Here is an 8,314-nt window from a genome sequence, read left to right as displayed (position 1 = left end):
TTGAACACAAAATATGGAAAAACTAACCGTGTAACGCGTGTTTCTTCGTGCTTCATCAGCTCATTCTATCGTGTGCAGTTTGGTTTCGAATGGTGAATATAGTGGCAGAAAATTCCAACAACTGAAATGCCAATGACTTAGTAACGTTCAACTACTTAATATTCAATTATTGATCTTAGGTTTATTATCATTAGCATGAGAGATGAAGCAACCTCCAGAATGAACTGTGAAAAAAATTTATACAAAATATTTTGAACTTAAAATTTCCATATTAATAGTTAACGTGATTATGTTTACCTTTAGCCAAAATTCATTATCCATGTTGATTAAATGACCAAGTTTGAAACCGTTTCCAGGAAATAACAATCGATCCACAGTATTGAGAATCTAATGATACAAAAATTATCTGACTCAAGATTTTAATAAGTGTATTATGATCGAACCTTTATTTTCGTTGAAACTTTTGTCCTGCTAATTGCTTATCGCATAAAGATGAACACTTAATCTTTCATGCTGATAAACAAGAAGAAATTGTTAATAACAAGGACCTTAACTCGGATATTCATTTACTCTACTTACTTTGACAATACAAAGACCATTCATATATGAAAAGTATGCAATGAAGAATATAAGACACAATGCCAAAATGTTGCACCATGAGAAAAACTTTCAAGTCGTTTGAAAAATTAGGCCAAAAAGAATGTATCTGAAGTCGCAACTGCAACTGTAAAACTTACCAACAACATGTACCGAATCGAATCAGCTGTTTTATCGTAATTGTAAAATATCCATCAATTTCCTTCAAAAGTCTTGTAATATTAACGTCATTGTTATTGTATCGTAATGCGATAGCAGCATCAATGCAAGAATGTAATCGAGAAGTATAATAAGCTACTAAGTATGAAAGAAAATTTCCAGGCCGTACATGTAATAATTATGTGCAATACTGAATAAAATGTTATGAAGCCCCATAGTAGTATAGCGATTCGCAATTTAGCAAGCTTATAGAACCAAGGGTTAATCATGAATGGACTAGCTACGAATGCAATGCTGAAAGGAATTGTGAAGATTATCAATCGAGTAAAGAAAGTAGAGCTTGAAAACATATTTTAGATATTCTCTCATTCGTCGATCAGTGAATCGATAAAATTTTGGATCTGAAACCGTAGGAATTTTATTAACAAACTCTACCAAATGATTTTACCTTTCATTTCAATATAAACAACCCATTCGCGAAATAAAATGAAACTGGTTAATCCAACGAATAAAGCTAAATTAACTGCCATGTGATCTTGTGAGCGGAAAGCTACATCTCCTAGAGCGATTTGGATAGACTCTTTTTCAGTTGAAAGCAAAAAAATTGAACGTAAAATATAAACAAGAAAGAAAACTCGAAGTATGTTGATCCTAAGTTTGTAATAATTCGCAATAAATAATTTGGTTGTTCCTTCTAAATAATAACCAAGATGAGGTACAAGGAAAATCTCGTAGAATATATTGAACCATAGAAGGGACTTGATGGTCTGTCCCCTGATATCGATGTCATCCCGAGGTAAACCAATAATCAATCGGTAAACTTTCCTTAATTTTTCAAATGGAGAATTTTTTTTTCCTTTTAAAGATTTCATTATGTTCCACCTGATGACTGCACTCTAACTGAATATGATTATAATCATATTTCATCAATGTTGTATTGTTGAAGAGTTGCTCCTTTGATAATGATGATTTGCAATAGATAAAGTTAAATTATTCATCCATCATTCATAAATAAATTCTCTTCTTTTTAACTCCTTTGGTGATTGAATACAATCGATGATTAATCCATTTAAACAATAGATTTAATTGTCATAACAATTTCTGAGTGAAACGAGCAATTGATTGGTAAAACTTTATCCGATTGATTATCTGAGATACTCTATTTAGAGGGGATCAACAGGGGATTAATCAGCAAAATGAATTTCTCTTTTTACATTAACAACTCAGTGCGTTCATAGAGCTTTTAGTTAATACTTACAAAATCAGCCAATCTGTATTGTGTGTTATAACTTATCATAAACCCGAAATGTGTTCACTGTAGATATTATTAATTTCCAAAAGAGTTTAGTTCATTGATTAATGACGAATTTGAACAATGTACACACATGGAATAATTTGAGATAAAATGAGAAATTAAGAAATCAGTTTATTAAGTTAACTTTTCACTTTTATGTGTGAAGGTGTTGAAGGAGATTAATTATCGTTATAACCAGATAATGAATGAGAAAGAGGTTGAGGATATTGATTAAGAATTACAATCCATGTCCCCAATGTTCGATGTGAGGAATATAATGATGTTCGTCATTATGATGATGCCAATTGTCCTTGAGAATAATATTATCACCTTTCTTCTTATCGGTATTAAGAATTGTGAGATGATGTTTGTCTTTGATCACAATATTGGCTCCTTTTTGACCACAATCAATGGTGGAGAAGATGATTGATGAAACAAATAAGAAAATGATAAACAATTTAGACATAATGGCTACTATTTTTCGAGGAGAAAGTTTAGGGACACAATTGATGAACTTCAATTGATTGTTGTTTATGGTTCGAGATGCGATGAATATATTTTTGTTTCAGTTGCTTTATTTATATGTTTTGTGGTTTCCTTGTGATCTGCAAATCAATTTTTCGAAATCAATGTAACACTTTCAGTACATATTTAGCTAATCTTCCGGCTCAGTATCGAGTAATTGGATGGTAATGAAATTAAAGATGTACGTTGATTAAAATAAGAATAACAATTATTTTGTTGCTTATCTTAACTGATAAACCAATCCACACAATGTAGTGACTAAATTGATTGTGTATGTAATCTCAAGAATATCTGCTACTTCCTCTACCGGTATACCGGTAATCTTTTCACTCATTTTCGTTACAAGATAAAAGGAATGCATTTGAAACGAAAATATATTCACTCATAACATCTTGAACAATCAACAACAACAACCATTCGAACTCTTTCAATACAAGTGAACTTACTTCTCGAACAATAATCAATATGATGTCTAAATTGTTTGTCTTTTTCTTAATTGTTTCATCAATCATCTTTTCCACCATCGATTGTGGCCGAAAAGGAACCAATATTGTGATCAAGGATAAACACAGTCATACAATTCTTAATGACCACAAGAACAAAGGTGAAAATATTGTTCTCAAGGATCAACATAGCCACACCGTTCTAACTTCCGACAAGAAGAAAGGTGACAATATTGTTCTTCATGATAATGAGCATGAAAATAATAACCACCATTACCATCATATTCCACATATACAACATTGGGGACACGGATGGGGACATGGGCGGTAATTCACCATGGTTTCATCTTATATCATATTCAGCTAAAATGCCAAATTGTCATATCTAAAGCAGTGAAAGTCCTAATCCTCTTTGATGACAAAATCACTAATTTTAACAGATTTCTCTGCTGGTTTTAAATGGACGCTTATTTTTTTTAATTTTATCGTTTCACATAAGTTTCAAATTTTTATGTTATAAATTTTCTCAATTCATTCACTGAATAGATCACAAATAAAGTTTCTTAATTCCTTTAAATTGATGTATTTTGCCTCATTTATCGCCAGTGCCTCAAAGTGAGTGATCCATTGAGGTGACCTTTTCACCATTTAAACATTAGCTGTGGTACTTACATAGTATGCTGTCTTTAAATTATAAATAACGAACTATCGATTAACGATATATACTTTTTAAATCATTCACGCAGTCAATGATAAGCAAATAAAGATAACTTTTGACATCTAATCAGTTGACGATTCTAATTATCATTTTACATTGAAATTTATTCTACATGAGTTTTTACATTGAATGATGATGATGAATAAAATTCAGAAGATCGATGAAGCGTAAAAGTCATGAAACAAAAGCGATAGAAATCAAAGTCTATCACAATAAACAAGGAATATGATGGGAAAGGCTTTAAGTTAATCTAATTTAATTAAGACTACGTCACTTAAATTAGTGGACAAACCTATCATCATACCTCTGGGTTAACTTTATCTCTCATTGATTATATTCAACTGCGTGAACTGATTTTAAACTAGTTGCAAACTCAAAGTCTTTGGCTGTATAAATGACTTAAAACTTAAACTTCATGGTGAATATCAGTTTTATCAATAGTGATAATTCGCGATGGATGATAAAGAACAGGTCACATCCAGATGATTTATCTTAATAAGGATGACATTCACATGAATCAGGATCACAGAAATCAAAGAGAAGATCATTGAAAATGAATGAATTAATTCAGGGTAGAAAAAACTGGAGAAAATCATTGGTCCATCACGTTCAACCGCAATCAAATCATCAAAATTAACAAAACTATTCAATCAAAAAACACCAAATACATGATCAACCAGGAAATTGGGAAGAAACAAGAAATTATCTGAAGAAATATTCGAGAAGAAATCTCCACTCACCGCGATTTTCTTATCATTTCATGTAAAAAAATATGAAAACTTTTTCATTAAAAGTTCGCAATTATTTTTCGAACAGACATTTTGCGTTAAATTGTATTTTATTGAGAATTTACAAATGAATAAAATAAAAAATGAAAAAAACGAGTATTTACAAATGAAACTAAACTAATATTGGTTAGTAATTGGAGCCCAAGAGTCAATTTTCAAATATCAACATCAAGAGGTTGAGGTGAATACATTTCAAGTCATAAATGTTTATTATTATTAATAATGAATAAAACTCGAGGCACATTCGACATTAGATTTTACATTACTGAAGATACAGCTGATGTATAGTAGAATAGAATAGGAAGAGGTGCCGGTGAATTACCATCCATGACCCCATCCGTGTCCCCAATGTTCGATGTGTGGAATATAATGGTAATGATGATTATTCTTACCATGCCAATTATCATGGATAACAATATTGTCACCTTTCTTCTTGTCGGAAGTCACAATTGTGTGACCATGTTGATCCTTGAGGATAATATTTTTGTTACCCTTTTTGTCAATGTTGAAAATTGTCTGACTGTGTTTATCCTTAAGAACAATATTGGTTCCTTTTTGGCCACAATCGATGGTGGAAAAGATGATTGATGAAACAATTAAGAAAATGATAAACAATTTAGACATCATATTGTGTTGAATTAGCAAGTTCACTTGTTCACAAGAGTTGTTTGTTTGAGATTCGATGGGTGAATGTACTTTTCATTTCGAAATCGCTTCCTTTTATATGTCATTTTAGTTTCTGCATCTCACAAGTCAAAGTGAAAGAATAATATAACGAACAAAATTACTCCACACATTAGTTGAAATAATTATGAAAGAATTAATTGTGAAAGAATGGCAGATATGTTAAGATAAGTAGGAATATAGCAATAATCATTATTCTGATTGCGATCAACGAGTTCCACTTTAATTTGATTAACTTCTGATTACTCAATATTGAATTGAACTACCACCTTATCTTATTCACCGGAAATGTTATATTGATTTGGAAAAGATTGACATAGCTCAAAGATCACATGAAAGTATCAAAAGATATAAATTAAGAAGATTTCGAAACGAAAAGTACATTCACTCATAACATCTCAAACAGTTAACAACAACAACCATTCGAACTCTTTCAATACAAGTGAACTTACTTCTCGAACAATAATCAATATGATGTCTAAATTGTTTGTCTTTTTCTTAATTGTTTCATCAATCATCTTTTCCACCATCGATTGTGGCCGAAAAGGAACCAATATTGTGATCAAGGATAAACACAGTCATACAATTCTTAATGACCACAAGAACAAAGGTGAAAATATTGTTCTCAAGGATCAACAAAGCCACACCGTTCTAACTTCCGACAAGAAGAAAGGTGATAATATTGTTCTTCATGATAATGAGCATGAAAATAATAACCACCATTACCATCATATTCCACATGTCGAACATTGGGGACACGGATGGGGCCATGGATGGTGATTTTCGATATCTTACCTATTTAATATTTTCTTCTAATTATTACTCTTATGATTACAATAAGAGACCCACAATAACCCTTCCTATTCACACATTATTGCTACAATCACAATAAGTTATTAATAATACTCGCAATCTCGATTGATCACTATTTTATTAGATTTAATTTAATGCTACAATTTATCAACGACTTGTCAATTACGAGTTTCATTATTAATAAATTTTTTTCAACTAATTAAAGTGAATTTGTCACAATTAATCCAATTATTATCAATATGATTTTCTCGTGAGATTATCGCATTTCATTACACATAAACATATGAGTCCATTGTTTCCAGTAAAGAGAACGATACTTTTGGTATCAATTCGAGACCTAAGTATTAGTATTAATATAATCATAAATGACCGATTTTGAGTTAAATCCATGAACCCTAATTCTAAGAAATTTTATTGCAAGTTTATTAGCAGATCAGTAATTTAGCTGATTCGCTTGAAATCAAAATTAACATTGTAAGTTTCTTAAGTGGCCGCAACCTATTCAGACCAGCCCATTTCCAAACGCCCCTATACAAAATGTAACAGCTCAAGTATCTAAACTTTAATATTTTGGGTTCGAAAAAAGTGACAAGATTCCTAGAATCTTCTTTTTGGTGAAATGTTTTCAATGTTAGAGTTCTTTTGGTGTTCACTTAGCTTAACTTTAACTTTTTTAATTCATGTGGCCAAGATTTGTAACCGATAAATCCTCAATTTATTGATTAGCTTCCGATTCACAGAATGATTCAATGCATGAATGCAAATTCATTGTTTTTTCCGTAATATCGGGTGACCGAAAATGAGTGAGCATCTCAAGAATGATAGGTCCTAGAATAAAGTTTCAAATGCCATTGAAAGCGCCATCAATCAATTATAAATGATGAATGTTTTCAAAATTTTCGAAGCTCAAATGCAACTGCGGTTCTTATTTAAAGGCCAAAATCGCGATTTTCTCTATGAGAAATTTTCGTTAATTTTGGCCATGTTGGATCTCAATAACCCTACTTCAGATAATGATGACCTTAGGTATATAAGATAATAGGTTAAAAAGAATAACTTTTGACCGAAAACTTTGAGTCCAAAGTCAACCGTTCGCTTTTCAGGCCACTCGATATCTTGAGAACCGTGCGTCCTAGAAAAAAAAAGCCGAACATTTTTGGACTCAGCGTCGTATTTATTTTCTTAAAATGTATAGAAACGTGGGTCTAAAACTTAAGGTTCGTGAGATACTCACTTATTTTCGATCACCCGATATTCATTTACTAATAGAAAATGAAATGTAAAATCATCTTTGTTACCATTATTATTAAATTCAGTATTTTTTATAACATTAATAATAAAACTGATACTGTATTTTAGTAAAACATTTAATCATTTATTGTTATTTTGTTTGAATAGTTCATGAAAAGGTTTACAAGTGGATTATCCCATCGGTTTAGCGATGAGATTCATACGAAATAATATTAATTTTAAGGTACATTGTATTGATGAATAAGGTAAGTAATATTTAGTGGATTCATTTTTATCTGTTATAACCGGATAACAATTTAGATACCATGATGAAGTATAATCAATTTGATATTCGCAAATCAATACCATCCATGTCCCCACCCGTGTCCCCAATGTTCGATGTGTGGAATATAATGATAATGATGATTATTCTTACCGTGCCAATTATCATGGATAACAATATTGTCACCTTTCTTCTTGTCGGAAGTCACAATTGTGTGACCATGTTGATCCTTGAGAATAATATTTTTGTTACCCTTTTTGTCAATGTTGAAAATTGTCTGACTGTGTTTGTCCTTAAGAACAATATTGGTTCCTTTTTGACCACAATCAATGGTGGAAAAGATGATTGATGAAACAATTAAGAAAATAATAAACAATTTAGACACCATGTTTACTTTTGTTCGAGAAAAAGTTCACTTGAATCGTTGACTGTTCGACTTGTTACTTGTTCAAGATGCGATGAGCGAATGTGCTTTTTGTTTTAAAATCTCTTCCTTTTATATTTCATTTCGATTTCTATGTTCAATCAATAACTGAATTTGATTTTAGGCTTTTTTGCTTACAATATCGACTCGAAACACGTTCTATTTTCACCAAGTTCTACATAAACTGAGATAATTAAAATTGTTGACCTAATTGATTCTAATCGAAATAATGATAGATTGATTAAATTTAATTCACTTCGAACGATAAACACTGAAATCCTATCTATTCAAACATTGATTGTTTTAAGATAAATCAACCACTTCTTTCAATAATAATTAGGCAATAGAGATAATAT

Source organism: Panonychus citri, unplaced genomic scaffold (genome assembly GCF_014898815.1).
Source record: "Panonychus citri isolate SS breed McGregor unplaced genomic scaffold, ASM1489881v1 Contig00052, whole genome shotgun sequence".
In the NCBI taxonomy this organism is placed as follows: domain Eukaryota; kingdom Metazoa; phylum Arthropoda; class Arachnida; order Trombidiformes; family Tetranychidae; genus Panonychus; species Panonychus citri.
This window is presented reverse-complemented; position numbering follows the sequence as displayed.